Source organism: Puma concolor, chromosome C1 (assembly GCF_028749965.1).
Source record: "Puma concolor isolate L17-30 chromosome C1, mPumCon1.1.hap2, whole genome shotgun sequence".
Lineage (NCBI taxonomy): Eukaryota > Metazoa > Chordata > Mammalia > Carnivora > Felidae > Puma > Puma concolor.
Genome location: NC_141674.1, coordinates 187,680,721 through 187,700,223, shown reverse-complemented (window position 1 = coordinate 187,700,223; position 19,503 = coordinate 187,680,721). Strand labels below are relative to the sequence as shown.

The 19,503-nt window shown below is 42.9% G+C and overlaps 1 protein-coding gene across 6 annotated transcripts in view; it reads right to left on the bottom strand.

Annotated features, from left to right (window-relative positions):
- SPATS2L (spermatogenesis associated serine rich 2 like) overlaps positions 1-19,503 on the bottom strand; it is a 167,446-nt gene that overhangs the window by 16,779 nt on the left and 131,164 nt on the right. The gene's annotated exons all lie outside the window — the stretch shown is intronic.

Below are 19,503 nucleotides of genomic sequence, written 5' to 3'. Positions count from 1 at the left end.
TCTCTCTAGAAGTTTGTTTCTCTTCCATCCAGACTCCCAGTTCCCCTCACAACAGCAACACATGTGAGACTTCCTTTATACAGTTGATTCTTGAACAACATGGGTTTGAACTATGTAGGTGCACTTATATGTGGATTTTTTTGAGGGGGGGGGAATACAGTACATTACCATAAATGTATTTTCCTTATGATTTTCTTAATAACATTTTCTCTTCTCTAGCTTACTTTATTGTAAGAACACAGTATACGATACATACAACATACAAAATATGTGTTAATTGACCCTTTATGTTATTGGTAAGGCCTCTGGTCAATGGTTGACTGAAAGTTAAATTTTCAGGGAGTCAAAAGTTACATGCAGTCTTTTGATTATGCATGGGGGGAGCACCCCAACCCCCCCCCCCGCATTGTTCAAGAGTCAACAGCATATCCTTCCATAAGGATATATCCTTATGTATATATAAGCATAGATGTGAGATGTTCTTAAATTTTCATTTCCATCATAAATATTTCAATACATATCTCAAAAAGATAAGGACTTTTTGGGACTATAACCATAGTATTACCATAATATCTAAAAATATTAACAATAATTTAATGTTATCAGATATCTACTCAGTGTTCAAATCTCCCTAATTGTCCTATACAGATTTTTTATCAGTTTAACCAGGATCTAAATAAGTTCCGAGCACTGCAATTGGCTGATTGTCTATTAAATCTGTTTTAATCTATAGATTCCCTCCCATCTCTTTTTTTTCTTCTTTGCAACTCATTTGTTGAATACACCAGGTTGTTTGTCCTGCTACACTATCCACAGTCTGAATTTTGCTGACTACATCTCCATGGGTATTTAACCCATTCTTTTAATTTTCCTATGAATTTGTGATGAGATACAGAAATTTGATTAGATTCAGATTTGTTTTTTCTTCTGAGAAGAATACCTTGTTATCTGCTTCTACCGGCAGACACATAATGACACAACACAGTTATAAATATTCCTCTTGAAAAAAAAAAAACCAAACCTGAATGTATTTGGATTCCTCCATCTCACAACAAGTTGATAGGAAATACAAAGGACATCTCCATTTTTATATTAGCCATTGATGATCGTTGCCTAGATCAATGGGGTTTTAAAAAGGGGATATTCAAATTCTATCACTCCTTCATTTATTTACTGGAAGACTTTCACAAAGAGAAACTTTCTCTTATCAGCTATTTGGGTTATCATGCCGTTTAAGTAGGTAAGGCAGGGTAAATGCTGGTGTATCAGTTTTCAAAACGATAGTTGGTTCCTTAGCATCCCCCAAAGTAACCAATGAGGTTTTTTTTTTTTTTTTGCTTGTTTGTATAGTTTGATTATGAACTCATAATTAACATGCTTTAATACACTGCAGTTATCTCCATAATTATTATCTGTTTCAACAGATGTACTTTTTTCCCCATCGGGTGTACTTTTAAAATTTAAAGTGATTTGAAAATTTATTTCCTCTTAAGAGTAATATTTTGTAATCTCTGTCAAGGTAAGAAGGGATATATCTATAGGAGTTCTGGGGCTCTTCATCCAGATGATGTAACCTGAACATCTGGAGAGCAAGGACAGTATGCCGAGAAGCTCAGCTCTTGCCAACCAGGAAATCCTCATGGAAAGAACTGACGTGTAGAGTGAATGGCACATTCTCCAGAGCTGGGCTCTAAGCCTAATCCATCAAGTATGGATATCAACTATCCCCATGAAGCATATGGCTTAAGGTCACTGGATATGATCACTTTGGTGTAGCCAGCACATCAGGATACTTGTACCTTATTTATTGACATTAAATAAGTATGATGTCAATGTGCTTTAAATACAGGGAATACAAAAGAAGGAAGTCTTTATCCTGTCTCTGTCCCAGCTTATTCAGTTCCCTTCCTTGGAGGTCTCCACTATTACCATCACTAGCTTCTTGAATTTCTTTCCAAAGGCCATCTATTCATAAACCAGCATTTATTAATCATATGAAATGCTGAGTTAGGCAAACAGGCTTATGCTCCTGTGATTATAAGGGATATTTAGCTTCTCTGTCAAGTTCACATGTAGCCAATACAGGCCAAGCAATTTGTTGTTTTTGTTTTTAACAACCCTCTCAGAGAGGGCTGTTCTGTATTAGTTTAGGGAAAAGAAGGCTAATGGATGAGCTATTAGGGAGATAAGAGGAGAACCTAGAAATCTGGACTCAGGAGCCCCAATTACAATGCGATTAAGCTACTCTGCCTAAGAAAATGTTTTGAATTTCTAGCCCCTACAGAAAGAGAGGCAGAAGAGAGAGGGAGAAGAGTCATCAAGAAGGCTGGGAATTGTACAGAGTGAAGGCCCTGGGAGAAATCACCAGTAGTGGGATGGGCAAAAGAACTTCCGGGAGCCAGAAGTCTAAGGTGTGCACTGTGAGGACTGTGATATGAGCCTCCCTGGGGACTGCCCGATCTTCACTGTGCTTGGTGCAGCCGGTCTGAATGTGCGCAAGTGAACACACACATGGTCAGCTGAGGAGGTGGCTGGGTTCCACGTTTGGGTCAATTTGATGCTGAACAGACGGGAAGGCAGACTGAGGATGAGAATGTGGAGCCCACCCTCAACCCCGGAACTGGCACAAATCTTAGAGAGGGCTTTTGACTTCCACTGGACATGAATAGGAGTCCAGGACCACTTCTTAGGAACTTAGGAGCAGGGACACTCCAGCTGAAGGATGGGCTACAGGTCATGTGAGCCCTGCAGGTAGCTTGTGCTCCATTCTCTTAAGCAATGGAGTGTAGCGGGATTGCACAGGTTTGGGACGGCAGTGCAGGAATGTGCCACAAAGAGCACTAGAAACCACATACACTGCACAAGTATTTGCTGAGTGCCTGCCATGTGCCAGCGAGGGTGTTGAGGCAGGGAATGCTGCTGTGGATGAAGCCCCCTGCCATCCCTGTAGAGCCTACAGTCTTTTGGGGAAAGCTGAGAGGAAGGGGAGAGGACCTGCCAAATTTACTGGGGAAAAGCAAAAAGCAGATGGTCAGGGAAGAAAATGACGGCAAGAAGAAATTCCTCCACCCGAAACCAATGTCCTAATTAGAGTCTGTGGGATCTGAGGGCACACAAGGTACACATAACTAAAGGACATACATGCACCCAATACAAGAGTGGGTGTCCTTAGCCTTCCCATGGGTGGGGGAGGAGCACAGCACGGGGAGTGCCCGGGAAGGTCCCACAGTCCTCCCACGCATTCAGTCCCGGAACAAGGCCAAGACCCGGGAACCCTACAGCCTGTGTGTGCGTGTTGGGAGGAGAGAATGGTGGAGGAACGGGCCTTTGCTAATTTCTTTACTAGCTACAAGATCATGGTAAATTCTTATTGATTAAGTTTGTTAACATAATTATGTGCCCAGAGGGTTTACGAGATGGACATTTGGGGTATAACACATATCCCCAGGTCTAATGCATAACAAAGCTGGATATTCATACAGTGGTTAGTTTGGGCCTTCTGGGGCCCAACAGGAGGAATGAAGGTTTTCACAATAAATTGTTAATCTGATTAATGCCCACTTGAGGGTGTGATAAAGCTGTGAGGTTGGCATCAAACCATGCTTCCATTCCTCTGGGTATTTCAACAAAAGATTGTCCTCAAGCGTCTTAGTAATTCAAGCATTGCTACGTATGACTGCTTTCAAACCTCATGTGCAGAAAGGCAAGCCAGGAATCTCTGTTGAGTCAGGACCCTGCTCAGAACCCATGAACTGAATGCAAACCAGGATTAGGTGCCAGACTGAAGCAGCTCCCTCCAAACCTCCCTCAAGATCTCAGTAAGATACACCTGAGGGTTTCTTTGGCTTTCACTTCCAAGGCAGCAGGATTGTGGAAGGGAAGTAGATACAGAGGGTGAAGAGGATTTCATAGTAAAGGCCAGTCTGTTCCCTAGCAGGCTGTCAGACAGTGAGGAGCCAGCATTACATCAAGCTGAGAACCAGATCGAAGGAAGGGTATGAAAGACTGTGTCTAAAAAATTCCAAATGCCCTCAGGACCTGAGGTCACATCCAGCTTCATGAGCACTTTCATCAGTGCCCTGCATGAGTCCTACTGATCTTCTTAGCGGTCCTAGGACAGATACATACACTGGGTGCACCTGATGAGAAACACTGCAGGCCGGTAAGGACAGAGGGTAGTACCAGATACGCAGGTAATCTGGAGTACCAGATATGCAGGGCAGGAGGGAGGGTCTTGAGAGAAATGACATCAGAGAGTTGAAGAGTCCACAGAGAAATCAAAGGCAGTGTCACAGACCACATTCCTACTGAGGAACAGAAAGGGCACATGTTTGCTTTTTAGGTATACCTGTGCAGACAAGACGTCAGCCCTGAGTTGCCTTAAAAGGAGAGCTGATCATAACTGACACATCCTTAGTGCTTACTGTGTGGCAGGCACAACAAGTAGAGCACTAACACTTTACTGGAATGACCTTGTTTAAGCTTCATGAAATCCCAGAACGTATGAGCTCTGTTCTCTTCTCACCACAGGGCCTTGGCACATGCCCTTCCGTCTTTTGGAAGACAACCCTCCTCCCCGACCCTGCCTTTCTTCACCTCATTAACTGTGAGTCTTCCTTCAGGTCTCCACTAAAATTATCACTTTTTCAGGGAAGCTCTGAGTTTAAAAAACTTCTACTTTATGGTCTTAGACAACTGTGGGTTGCTTGACAAGAAACTGCTCAATAGTAATAATAGCCAAATTATGGAAATAACCCAGATGTCCATCGACTGATGAATGGATTAAGAGGATGTGGTGCGTGCGTGCACACACACACACACACACACACACACACACACACACTGGCATATTACTCAGCCATTAAAAGAATCTTACCATTTGCAGTGATGTGGAGGGAGACAGAGGATTATGCTAAGCAAAATAAGAGAAAGCTAAATACCATATGCTTTCACTCATATGTGGAATTTAAGAAACAAAACAGATGAACACGGGGGGAAAGAAAAAAAAAGAGGGAAGCAAACCATAAGAGACTTTTAACTATAGAGAACAAACTGAGAGTTACTGGAGGAAAGGTGGGTGGGGGGATGGGCATTAAGAAGGGCATTTGTTGTGCTGAGCACTGGGTATTGTATGTAAGCGATGAATCACTAAATTCTACTCCTGAAAGTCATATTACAGTATATGTTAACTAAATAGAATTTAAATAAAAACTTGAAACATTAAAAAAAGAGAAACTGCTCAATAGTGATAAATGGGAAGACAACATATTCATTTTTTTCCTGTGGGATAGCAATAATGAAACTTTTTAATTGGTATACTGTAGTGCTTGCATATAAATCATGTTTAAGCAAAAATTTATATAATTTTTGTCACTGATGGAATCTAATCATTTGAGACATAAGCTTATGAATAAAAGTGCAATGATAATCACCAAACCACACAGGGTTTGGCTCAGAATCAAAACAGGTAGTTGATGATTCTGTATGCAAATTAGGGTGGTAATAAATTATTGAAATTTGTGCTTTCCCCCACTAATCATCTGGTTTTGAACATTTTTGCTTTGGAACTGTAATCCTCTGTATTTGACAGAAATACAGAACTCTTCAGCCTTTCACTGACCACTAAAAGTTCTTTAAACGGTTGGATAAAGTCCTCTGGAGGGCACCAGACTTAAGACACATTGAACATGTTTTACATAAACTGAGCTCACATAAAACCTATGCTGACCTCACATGTTTCAGATGTGCCCTTTATCCTTCCAAAAACACATCTTCTCATTTTATCTAAACTGTCTGGATAGTAAAATTTTATTCTGTTGCCATAAAAAAGCTTTTATTATTAAAGCAATAAGGTGTAAGGAGGAGATTACCATGGCAAAGCCTTTATGGTTTATTATATAGTTAATCACAGAGATAAAGTGTCATTTTATAAAAATGTTTCCACTGTCTTGATTCTTTTCTGTAGAGGACTTATAATAACAATAATAAAAAGAATCAGAGAGGCACTTCAGCAAGAAGAGATTTATTATTTTCTGCTCTGTGAAAGGCTCTTCTCTAAATCCAGAGGCTAAGACACCGAGTGACGAAACGGCTTCCTTTGGAAGCTGGGTGCACCACGTTGAGTCCAGTGCTCTTCGTCAATAAAGATGCTGTGATGGGGAGGCAGCCACAGGACTGTCAGTGGCTGATAAGCTGGAGAGCAGAACCTGCTGGTGGGTACGGGGGAACGAAAGCAGGATCTCAAAGGGAATTTCAAGACATCAATCTGCAACAGCAGCCAGACTCCATGTTAAAGAGTTAAAACTAGACCACAGCTCATCGCCATGAGTTTGCCTCAGGGAAGCTGTGGTGAGAGAAACTGCCCAGACCATCTGATCCCTGACTATCTGGCTTCAGGACCTTCTTGTGGATGAAGTGCTTACCTCCTAAGTTGCCAAGCAGAATAAAGCGGGCGGAGCGGAGGGGCAGGATGAGAATTCTGCAGAAGAGCCTCCTGTCCCCCCCCCTCCCCCCCCGCCCAGTACAGAGAATGGGAATGTGGGAACTGCTGGGGGGAAAGAAGGTGATGTTTCAACCTTTCTGGCCTGTACCAAAGAGCATAAAGTGGGCAAATGAGTGATAAAGTCAGAAAGCCAGACTTTGTATATAAAGAATTTCTCTCTTTCACTGAAGAGAAAGAGTAATGTAAAATCACCCCCCCCCCCCGCCACTGTGGGCTGTGCCCCTTCCTACTGCATCAGGAGTAGGAACTGTGAATGCCCAGAGGAATGCCAGCTGAGCTCCCGGCAGCCTCATAGTGCCTGGTGGCTGCCACGTGGGCCTTCAGCTGTGGAGCTAGCGCTGATGGAAGAGGCTGCCTGTCCTGCCCGTGACTTCCCCTCTCCTGGGTCAGAGGACTGTGCCCACCAGGTGCCACCTTTATTAAACATTTAAGGTGTGCTACACTGTTACCATGGGTACCATTTCCAGTCCAACTCCCCAAGTACTAGCAGGAATTCTTGGACCCAGGGTTTCAGCTCACCCATTTCTCAACTATTGCTGTTGTCAACAGAGCTCCTGTCCTGGCTTGGTAGCCACAAATGCCGTGAGACTATGTGTGGCTTCCTAGGGTCGGAGGACTGGCACCTCTACCACTTACAACAGGTGCCTGCAAACAGCACCCGTGACCTTGTATGCTGCCAACTCCCTGTTCCTCCTCTGTTCTGCTTCCTGAAGGGTAGCAGAGTATGCCCCCACCCCCAAATATGGCACTTTGATGTACTGATGATTGTGAGCTGCAGGCACTTGAAAAACAGCCGGTGCAGGGAGATGTTGTCTCTGAACTCCCCTCATCTGCCTGAAGGCGGAGCCTCCAAAGGAACTCAGTTGTCATAAATCCCCTCCTGGGGAGTTTTGCCAACCAGGTAAGATTGCTGACTCCTGTCTCGGGGGAGGAGCCTAGAAGTCAACACCACACTCAGACACACTTTGTCACAAATGATCATACCTTCCGTCTGTTCTTCTAAGGGCCCACTCATCTTTTCTAAGAATCACTTACTCTCCCCTGAAAGGCCTATATCCCCCTCTCCCCTTTCCCTGTTAGCATGGTATTTAGTTCTGAATTCTAAGCCACCGTGGGAGCTCCTTGCTTCCTCCTGGGTATCTCCTCTGTATACATGAGGTGCACATGTTAACAAACTTGTTTGTTTTTCTCTTATTAATCTTTTATTACAGGGGTCTTGGCCGAGAACAAAAAGAGTAGAGGGAACATTATGTTTCCTGCCCTATATCCCCATCTTGTCCCCTCTCCTGTGCCCTGGAGGCTGGTCACTGGTATCATCACTCACCCAGTTTCTGTAACTCCTTTTCCTTCTCTTCCCACGTGGTCACGTCCTCTAAAGTCTACCCCAGAAATGTCTCCCCCACCCTACTCCTTGCCCACTGTGGCCGCTTACACTCCAGGCTCAGTACTAAGTAGTTGGTTATGCTGCATTCTTTAGTTGTACAGGGATCCTGGGGTCTGTCACATTCTACTCGGTACCTTTTTACGTTTAGATTTTACAACAAGTGGCATTCTTTTTGAAAACTGGGATTCTTCTTTTCTGAAGAATTCTTTTATTTGGCAAACATAACAAAACCCAACATACATGTCTACAGCATGTAGAGTAAGCTGAGACAGCCCTCTGGAAAGCTGCTTAGTCATTGGGACTATCAGGGAAATAAAGCAGCGCATGGTGCCTCTGAGCATGAATCACACTTAAAATATAAAGCAGTTAAAATCCCTCTGGCTGTCAATGAATGCAGTAACTGCACTCAGTTTGCCAATCAGGCTGAACTCGTTTTAGTTCTGTTTCTTTTATCAGAGGTAATATTATCTGTTAATGTTAATATCTCTTAGTTTTGTATTTTATATTGGGATCCTACAATGATTTAAATCACAGTCAATGAATATTTCATCACACTGTGTGAGGTGCACTTGTGGAATGAGACACGTGCAGATTTTAGCATAAGGAATGACTTCTAATACTTATAAAATCCAGGGTTCCTCAAAAATCAAATAGCTAATTGGAAAAAAAAAACACAGGGATTCTTTTTCTTCTCGGAATTTTAAAAATGATATCAGAGTTGCAAAATCCTATAAATTGTACAAATTCTGCAATACCCCACGTTCAGCTGAAAAATCTACACTCCTTATATACCTCCATTTAGAATTTTACATATGATTTCATTTAATAATATAATTTATCTTTACTAATTATTTCTTAAAAATTTTTAATGTTTATGTTTATTTATGAGAGAGAGAGAGAGAGAGAGAGAGAGAGAGACAGAGGTGAGTGGTGGAGGGGAAGAGAGAGGGAGACAGAGCGGTCAGCACAGAGCCTGACGTGGGGCTTGAACTTACAAACTGCGAAATCATGACTTAAGCTGCAGCTGGACGCTTAACTGACTGAGCCACCCAGGCGCCCCCTTTTTATTTTTACATTTGTTTATTTTTGAGACACAGAGAGAGACAGAGCACAAGTGGGAGAGGGGCAGAGAAAGAAGGAGACACAGAATCCGAAGCAGGCTCCAGGCTCTGAGCTGTCAGCACAGAACCTGATGCGGGGCTCAAACTCACAAACCGTGAGATCACAACCTGAGCCAAAGTCGGATGCTTAACTGACTGAGCCACCCAGGCACCCCTTTAATATAATTTTTTAATGTTTATTTATTTTTGAGAGAGACATAGAGTGCAGGTGGAGGAGGGGCACAGAGAGAGGGAGACACAGAATCCGAAGCAGACCCCAGGCTCTGACCTGTCAGCACAGAGCCCAAAGTGTGGCTCGAACTCACGAACCGTGAGATCATGATCTGAGCTGAAGTTGGACGCTTAACCGACTGAGCCACCCAGGTGCGCTACCAGGCGCACCTTTGCTAATTATTTCTTAGTTTTGTTTCTTTCCCTGGGGATCACTATTCAGGGAAAGTAACTTAACTGTATTTCAGTTTCTATAGCTGTAAAAATTATCATTTAATCCCACCCCCTTATTAAAAAAAATGATACTAACTCTGGAACAAAAAGCAAACTTTTATCTGTGGATGTTAACTGTCTTATAGCACAAGGGTGCCATTTAAGGAACAGAGTTAACATTCTTCACATTTTAATTTCATTTTACATGCTCATTTAAAAAGCTGGAAAATATAGAAGGCAGGATAAAATAAAACACATTTCAAAATAAAACAAAATGAGGCAAAATATCTCTTCGTTTCATACCCGAAATCAAGTCAACCACTCAGAACACTGTTGCATTTCTTTCCAATCTTGGGGGTTGGGAGGGGAGGCATCTATGCAGAAGCCATCAGTGTTGTTGAACACAACTAAGAGGAACAGAAACTGGAAGAGACTGATGTGGCACAAGGAGTCACAGCAATGCTGGCCCACATCCAGCCCAAGGCCCCAGCCTGGTGGAGATGGCTCCTGGCCTCCCGATGGGCTCTTGCGTGAGAAGGGGACCTGGGCACCTGATGCTCTTCACCGCCCAGCACCTCCAGCCTCACATGCCAGCACCTGCCCTGGTTTTCTGGCTTCCCAAGTGGGGGTAACAAATGAAATGTTAAACTTCATATACTTTACTATTCATTTTAGAAAGTAGACTTTCCTCATTTCTAGTATACAGATTAAACAGTGGCATACATATGTGACTTACAAATAAGTTTTCTGGTTCGAGAGGGATATGCTCATAGTTCATTTATTAATGGAATGAGACCCAGGGAATGTGCTCCTCCCAGAGAGTGCACCGGGGTCTCTCATGCTTGTGGTTCCTTGTGTTGTTTCTTCTGCATGGAATCCTCTCTCCCTTCTCAGTCTGGCAAATTCCTAGCCTTACTTCAAGTGCCAGCTCCAGCATTACCTCTGTGGTGGACCCTTTCCCTGCCAGCCAGAAACCCTACCCCATGCGTGCTTCCCAACAGTTTTCGCCACACTGCATCACACAGCTTGCTTCTGTACACTCTCATTAGACTTTGGACCTTTTTTGTAAAGACATCATCTTCTATCCCTCAGTATTACTAGCAGTGTTTCTTCAAGTGTGGTCCTGAGACCAGGTACACTGGCACCCACTGCACTCATTAGATGCAGATGCCTGGGCTCCACCTGCACCCACAGAAGCAGAGCCACTAGGAATGGGGCCCAGGCGCCCCCTGTGCATTCCAAAGTTTGAGAAACACCAGCTTGCGACACATTCATCTCCCTACTGGATGGGTGAATGAAGAAAGGGGAAGAGAAAGCAGAGAGAAGGCAGGGCAAGGTGTGAAAGGGGGAACGAGGGTTGATCTGGTTGCCATTCAGAATCAGGGGTCAAAAGGCTTTTGCCTTACTTCTCTCTTCATCAAGCAATGAACAGTAAAAACTTGTGTTGAGATATCCATATCTCATAGCTGGGATCCACTGCATGCTAAACAGAAAAGTGGAGAAGGACCACTTTTTCCCATCGTCTTGGTACAGAGAGAAATAAATTTACTAAATGCTTATCTGGAAGGGAAGAGAACCAACCTATATGGGTCAGGCTACAGATTTACCAGAATAATCTGAGAAATGCATACATTGTACATGAATCTTGTACATGAATCTTCAAAAAACCTCTAGATAGTGACAGTAGTACCCCATTTTGTAGCTGAGTAGAAGTTAAGAAACTCAACCATCTTCAGGGTTAGAATATGTGGAGATGAGATTAAAATGCTATTTTAACTGTATACTCCATGCCTCCTAATTACGTGGTTAATAAGCCTTGGAAAATGTGACTTTTGTTATAATACGGCTTACTAAGAACCAAAAGTTTACAGTCACTGAAAGAACAATGTAACTGACATATAAGCAATTCTGTTACATGACTTCAGGCACAGCCTGTTCTGTGATTTCTTGCTGTCCTAGGTGACAAATTGCCCAGAATGATTCCTTAGTCTCACCCTCAGAGATTACAGTCTTACTCTATATCCGTGTAATAAACAGAAATAAGTTCTAAGATCCATTCTGAAGTTGTGATCTAGGATATCCCACTTTGAAAACTATACTGTATTTTATATTTATACTAATATATATGAACAAATTTGTCTTATTTTCCTAGTGAAAATAGATGATACTATAGAGTGAAACACACACACACACACACACCACATACTTCCCATATGGGATTGTACAGAGAGAACAATTTGCTTAATTCCTTTTTCAATTTCTATTCTGTGGTGAAAACTAACCCCGTATTCGGGAGCACGTTTCCAGGTGGGTATGATTCGTAGCCTTCCTTTGCTGAAAAGATTCAGAAATCTTTTCAGATTTCAAGCTGAAATCTCAATCAACTTCTTGTCCTCCAGCTCTTATTGTGGGTCTGTTATTTCACAGAGAAGGCTGCGGTGAAAGGGAAGCTGACCTCCACTGCCGAGTGTGTGACGAACATAACGAATGGAGGTAATCACACACGCAGCTCAGAAAGGCTATCAATACAGGGTGCTATTTATGCTGGTTTCCTGGGGACCATCCCCAACTGAAAAGGCCAGTCCGGTACTTTTTTTTAATTTATCAACCTGCTCTTCCTTCATGTCGACTGATTCACTCAGTCCTTGCAGTGGCCCTGGGGAAACATCTAATGTAGAGGAAAACCTCGGGGAGGAGAGAAAATAGGAAAAAAGAAGCTTTCACCTCCAAAGAGTGAGCTACACCTATTTAGAATGACACATATTCACAAACGAGGCAAGATTTGAAATACAGTGTACCACAGGGACTTGCCTTAGTCACAATGTCACAAGAACCTTGAGTTTCTCCGTGGTTTATGGTATTTACCCTTTTCACAATTTCAGAATGGATGCCGGAGCTTATTTCTGTTTATTGGACTGGTGCAGAGTAAGGAAAAGGAGTCATTCTGGGCAATTTGTCAGCTAGGACAGCAACAAAAACCATACATATGGCTCTCCTGAGGCATAAATATATTTATTAGCCTCTTCCATCATTGCCTCTTGATATCCTTTGCAGGTGTATGTTTATCTCCATACTGTGAGTTCTTTTAATATGCTGGCATAACATCGAATATTGGGTGTGAGGAGGAGGAACAGGCTTGTTTAATTTCCGTTGTATAGTTCTTTGTACAAGTCGCAAGCAGGTGGGCACTTAGAAAAATCATCTGATGAGAAGGAAAGAGATTAGTCAGAAAATCTTTGTTGGTATGGGTTTTGATCAATGGGAAGATTATATTTATTTCTAAAGCAGAAAGGACATAGAGACTTTTTTTTATTAAATTTCTTTGAAAAACCATAAAAAAATACAACGCAGACTCGTGACTTTGTCTTCATTACACGTCTAAGGAGTTGGCAAAATCTAGCAATCATTTAACACATTGCTGGTATTTTAACAGGGAAGCAAAGTCTGTAAATCATTACATCACAATGGCTGAAAAGGTTCCCAACGTCAGCTCTCCTACAGGGAATCCTATTACAAACATCCCCTGTTGAATGGCCTGGAGAAAAGGACAACACGCTCTTCCAGAACTCTTGAGCTCCGCGGTGCAAGAGGAATGCGTACCACTTCAGCCATGGTTTTAAAATGGAGTCTCTACCCCTTATCCACACTTACGTCAATATCTTCCATGTGACTGAACTCAAAAACCAAGTCTGCTTGTTGTCACAGCATCTGTTCTGTGGTACAGTTCTGATTCTAGAACCTGCCTCACCTAACACATATTTTTCCTACCCTCACTCATCGAGGTATACGTAGCGCCGGCCGCAACTTCCATGATTCTCCTAATTAAACAGTCACCAAGTGTTTGCTCAACCACAACTGCACCATAAGGCACAAAGAGACCTGTTTTCATTCAGCTTAAATAGCTCAAGGGCTGGCACACTTGAGGATGTCACTGGCATTACAGTAGCTGGACACAGGCCACGTATGCCCAGGAGCACCAAGTAATACTGCTGGCTGGCTGAAGCCAGAGAAAAATAATAATCCTTTAAACAGACACTTAATGAAACAATTCCCTACTGTATTTATCTTCACGTACCTCAGATCTTCATCCTAATCCTTGAGCTCCCCCACCCCCCATCCTGTGGTATTGGTTTTATTGCAAAATGAGAAAAAGACTCAGGTAGAGACAGAATGGCTAATGAAAGGGACTGCCTGTTGTTAGCTGCAACCCTTGGTTCTTAATTTTTCCATTCTCTCCTAAGGACTGAGTTGAATTCTCTAATGCAAAATAGACAAAAAGCAAAGCCCTCAATTTTCTACACTTCAACATAATTGTTTTTTCTGGTCTTAAGGAAACAAAAATGTAATTTAACTTGTAAAATGTATAGTTAGAAAGCTTACATTTAAAATTTCCTTGAAAAGAAGAGGACACTATGGTTATGTTTTTTTGGGTATGGAAATGACTGGAAAGGAAATTTCCTCTCTCAGGTTTCCAGCAGTGGGTTAGGAGGGCAACTGAGAGAGAGGCAGATAGATACTCAGAGGTGCAGCAAAGGGGAGGAACCCCAGTCCCTCCTTCAAGGAGCCACAGCAGGGCCTGTAGAAGGACTGATGGACTCTTCCTCTCACTCTCCTCTTGCCTGGGCTTTCCCAGTGTTATTGATGTCTTGGGACAGATAATTCTTTGTTATGGGTGCTGGGAGGGGAGGGCTGTTCTGTGCATTGTAGGATATTTAGGGGTATCCAGATGCCAGTAGCACTCCCTTCCTGCAGTTGTGACAGCCAAAATGATTTCCAGACGTGCCAACGGTCTCCTGGGGGGGTAAACGCATCCAGCTGAGAATAGTGCGCTAGCCCCAGATGTACCACTCCCTCTGTATGTCTCTCAACCAGTGGTTTTCAACCACAGAGGCACAGAAGAATCACCCGCAGTTCTTTAAAAAAAACAGCAACAGCCTATTCCGGAGTCCCCGTCAGACCAGTGGCATCCACATCTCTGGTGGTGGCACCTAGGCGAAGGGTGACCGCAGTGCTCTCAGAGCTTTTAATTATAGTGTACACACATATACTTCGGTATGGAGAGAAGTAAATATTAATTTACAAGCATGATCTTTCAGTCAATGCTCGGTTATTCACAAAGAGAACGTCCTGGGGAAACCAGGCTCTTAGCATTAAATGGGAAGCCAGATATTGACCAAAAATCAGCTAAAAGTTTGGGGAAATGTGGTGGGGGGGGGGGATGGTGGGGACAACCAGCCCAGGACTGCTGGAGGAAAGAATCCTGCTATGTGTAAACCTTCAAGGGAAGAAAATTGGTCTTATTTGGACTCAAACTGAAGCAGTTCCAAGGTGGTATCTGCCAAGATTTTTACATTATTTGGGCACCCAAGGAGCAGAAAACTGGGAGTATATGGCACATTGTTGCATTGCTTGTTCTTATTTTTTTTTTTTTTTCAACGTTTATTTATTTTTGGGACAGAGAGAGACAGAGCATGAATGGGGGAGGGGCAGAGAGAGGGAGACACAGAATCTGAAACAGGCTCCAGGCTCTGAGCTGTCAGCACAGAGCCCGACATGGGGCTCGAACTCACGGACCGCGAGATCGTGACCTGGCTGAAGTCGGACGCCTAACCGACTGCGCCACCCAGGCGCCCCGCATTGCTTGTTCTTAAAGTCTCCACTGGCAATTTCCCCTTCGGGAGCCCTTGGAAAAAGGACATGATGTTTCAAATGTCACAGTGATGCTATCTGGTCCATATGCGGGGCCGCCCAGCTGACCACCCTGTGGTCTATGTGTGGTCTTGCACGGCTACCAGCGAAGCTTCCACAGCAGATGAGAAGCCCCTTTGTGGAGTGGAATTTGAGGGATGACGGAAGCAGACACACTTAATCTCAGAATGGCTTTTTCTTCCGCCTGAAATTCTCACATTTATAGGGTTATTCTTTCGGCTGATGGAGAAGAGTCTCAGGAGACTCTGGTTAACACTTGCGAGCATAAAAATATGTCACTGTGGGAAGGAGGACCCATGGTCATCGAAAGGATGAGCTTATCAGTGACACAACAGTGAGTTTCAACCGTTAATATGGAAAAAAGGAACGCGATACGGGGACCCCATTACAAGTTCATCTGGTAGCCAGTGGTGTGGGGAGGAGCCCCCGGCCTGTGAGGAGCTGCAGGAGGTTCACCTGTCTTTGCTGGGAGGGGGGACACTCACAGTGGAGAGAAAGCAGGCGAAGAAAGAGGAAGGCAAGGGCTGGGGGGCCAGGGCTGGAACTGGCCTACTCCAAATTCTGCTTAAGTACGACTTGGCGCCACTTCAGGAAAAAATAAACATGAGGTGTAAGAACACTGTACAGGAATCATGCTTTGATTTCCCTTTCCTGTATGGAAGCAAAGCAGCCTAAAAATATTGTCCCTTCCAGCCTCCATTCCCTATGGCCCTGTTACCCCATCCCCAGCACACGTTCTACCCTCTGGCTCATTACCATCTTCCATTTCCTTTTAGGAGTGCTTTTAATTAGATGTTAAATTGACAATAGCACCTAGCAATTTTTACAGCTCTATTCTGGAATACTTTCTCCCCCGGCATATGGCACAGCTATCAAGTATTATTCTCCTGCCTTGATGTTTTTTGAAGTTAATGTTTATTGTTCATTTTAAGCCTTCACCATCAACTTGGACACGCACACACACAAATTTGTGATGAGAAACTAGACTAGTTTGCACACAAACCAATTAAATCTGGCAGCTATGATTCCAAAGGACGAATATTTTCCAGTTGTGGTAGGGGGCCAATCATATAGAAAGGAAACCAGCTGTTTCATGTTAGTTCCTGATGTGACTTTTCATAGACACTCATGTTGCAAAATTTATTTTCTGTTAAGACAGTGTGGGATCACCGTGTCATCTTTGCTGCCCTCTCAAATCCCCAATTCTTTCTGGGAAAAGAGAATGATCCACATAATGGTCATTTAGCCTATGTAACTGTGTCCTGGCCAAATGCCCACTTTGATATTATAATTTAGCTACTTAATGGTTTTCTTCAATAACTGCACTGAAAAAGTATTTTTCACAGCCAGACTGGGAAGGACAAGCATTTGGTTCATCTCATTCTGATGTGTGCCCGCTGGGTACTGAGCACGTGCAAGCAGGTACTTTTTCCCAGTCCCCCAAAATCACCATTCCCATGAATCCCGGCAGGCTTTGGGGAATCCGATCAGGCAGGATTCATCTCCTGAAGCTGGGCAGCAAAGCGAATGTTCAGAATTTCTTACCTGAGAGTTTCTTTTTATTTCTAAACTACACACAATGCCTGCTGAATGCTTCGGTGAGAGCACCGGATGGCCCGGAGTAAGGACAGAAGGACCACAAGTGTGATGTCGCTGCGTACCAGGTGAGTTAACATCTGTCCCTGAACCAGCATTCATTTTGGAACTCTCTGGAAGACTTGTCCCACATTTTCCAAATCTGGATGTGCCTTACAATGCGATCCTGAGGTTTACATGTGAACAGCACTGCATTCGCAAGTCTCTCTAATGCCTGGGGTCCATGATTTCACCACCAATAGGAAAGCTGCATTTTTTAAAACATGTAAGCTGCCTTCTTCAATTCTGTGATCCGCTATTTTTTTTTAAGAGTGCCAAAATCCCTAAAATTCATCCCCTTTTCCCCCTCAGAAAACAAAAGGGAGTTATTCAAGTAAATCACCATGTTGGCTGGGCTGCAGGCTAACTTGGAACAGAGGTAAAGTTTTTCCATTTGGTAGAAATGTATGTTAATGGCCTATTAAAAAGAATTACTTTTGTTTTATTTTTAAGTTAATATATATGTAATTATTTTGGGATCATTTTATTAAAGGTTAGATAACAAAACAAGTGCTGCTGTTTACTAATTTTGTAGCAACAGCATGTAAAAAAATGGTTAATCTGTATTTGTTCGTCTTCAGTTTGGAGGAAATGTGCCATTTGTTAAGAGGTGACTTTTAAGCAGCAGTACTGCTTGGTAGAGCTCATTCAGGAGTGATCTTTACCCATCAGTTTAAAACAAAATGTGAATTACAAGCAGAGAAAAGATACACAACTTCTCTGGGTGCTGACTTTCCTGGCCCCACACTTTCAGATCTCGAGGAGTGAAACAGTCAAAGAGTCTGTTATAAATCTCGAGATGTCTCGTGACCCATGTGGTATTCATTTTACTAAGGAAATAAAAAAAAGTATTCAGAGCAGCTGGAGGAGAGAGGTAATTTGAGGTCACTGCTACACTTTGTCAATTAGTGTGAGTCACTCAGATGGAAGGTATCATACAGAGGCCTCAGAGGAAGAGTTTACTCTAAAATGCCACACAAAAGAGTAAGACAGAGTGGTCTTCTCTGAACAGTTAACTAATGCCTCCAGAGACTAGCAAACTACGACCCCCACAAGCCAAATCTGGCCCACTGCCTTTCGTGCCGTAACAGTAGAGCTGAGTAGTTGCACAGAGACTTTGCAGACTGTAAAGCTTTAGATATTTACTAGCTGGCCCTTTATAGATAAAGTTTGCTGACTCTGGCTCTAGAAAACAGGCCTGGAAGTTGAGTGCACTTATGTATATTAGGGTAATTTAAGGATAGATTTAAAAAAGTCATAGAACTGTAAAATTTAAAAACCAACCATCATAATAACACCTTTCATTTGTATAGCATCTTTATGTTCTCTAAGTACTTTCAAACATAATCTTGGAGTTTACTTTGAACAATTACTTGGTTTATTGTCTGATCAAACAGAGAAGAGTTCCACTAAGGTCGAGATGACGTGACTGGGTGGAGGGTAAGTGATTCCTCACTGAATGATAACCGAAGGAGATGGTTTTCTTTCAAGTTTCTGGTATCTTATGCACATGGGGATCTTATACATAGCAGATGGTTTAAAATTCAAGAATTTTAGATTGTGTTAAGCGTAATCCTTGGTTTTACACAACTATAATCTGCTAAAAAAGCACATCTATGTCAAAGAAAGGACTTGGAAAGGAAAACCATGCAGAAGATGTGACCAAATTCTAGAATCATGGGAGGCCAATGAGATACAGAGAACACATGTGAGCCTGGGCACTGCGGACATGTTTTTCTGTTTTTAGCACCCTGATTTTCCTCTGGGGAACTCTCCAGTGATTTTCAACTCTCAGTTCATGGGGTTCAGGTGGGGCTCACCCCACCACTAACTCTGTGGTAGGCACAGGACCCAGCCTAGCTAGTGGGAAGACCCTGTCCCTCTTGCCACAGTGACTAGTTTAGGGACAGAAGATTGACCCAACCCACCCAGTGCAAATTAGCCCTTGGATTTCTGTTGGAACACTAGAGACAAAGCTCTCTCTCAGATCACAGGAACTAAGGATTATGTAAGGTTGGAGCCGCTTGGGGGTCATCTTTGCTACCACATGGAGAGATCATACCTAAGAATCAAGCCAAGGATAAGCAGAACCAGGAGACTGTAGGAGACACTGAGAGAGGAAAGGAGAGTGAGAAGGGGAAAGGGAGAAAGGTAGAGAGAAACTGAATTCTCATAACATAATTTGGGCTTAGAACCAAATTCACCTAAAAGAATCTTGTGGATTTCTCATGTACATCAGCCAAACAATTCTCCTTTGTCATTAACTAGTGTGACTTGGGTTTCCATCACTTGAAACTGAAAAAGTCTTGACTGATACACTAAGAAGTTTTCCCACTTATAATAACTTAACCTTTACCAGGAGATATTTCATTGCAGCTGTGGACATGAGCAAACACAGATGGCTCAAAGAGATGCCTTCTTTCAGCGTCAGTTGCAGAGCAGGGCAGGGCAGGACCAAAGTCACACCAGAGTACCATTTCTTAATTCCAGCCTTCAAGACACCCCAGAATGGGATTCTATCACTCAGCTTGCCTAAGATGTTTCTGAGTTTTGTTAAGGGAGTCTTTCTTATTTTATAATGATAAAGCTGGAAAATATTTGTTCTCAGTATCACTCATGATATTGGCCTCCCAGGGATTTGTCAAAAATATCGTTTGTTGAGGTTGTGTTCTACATCATTCATATACTTTGGGGCCAACTTCAGACTCCAATGAATTATGTGTATCAGG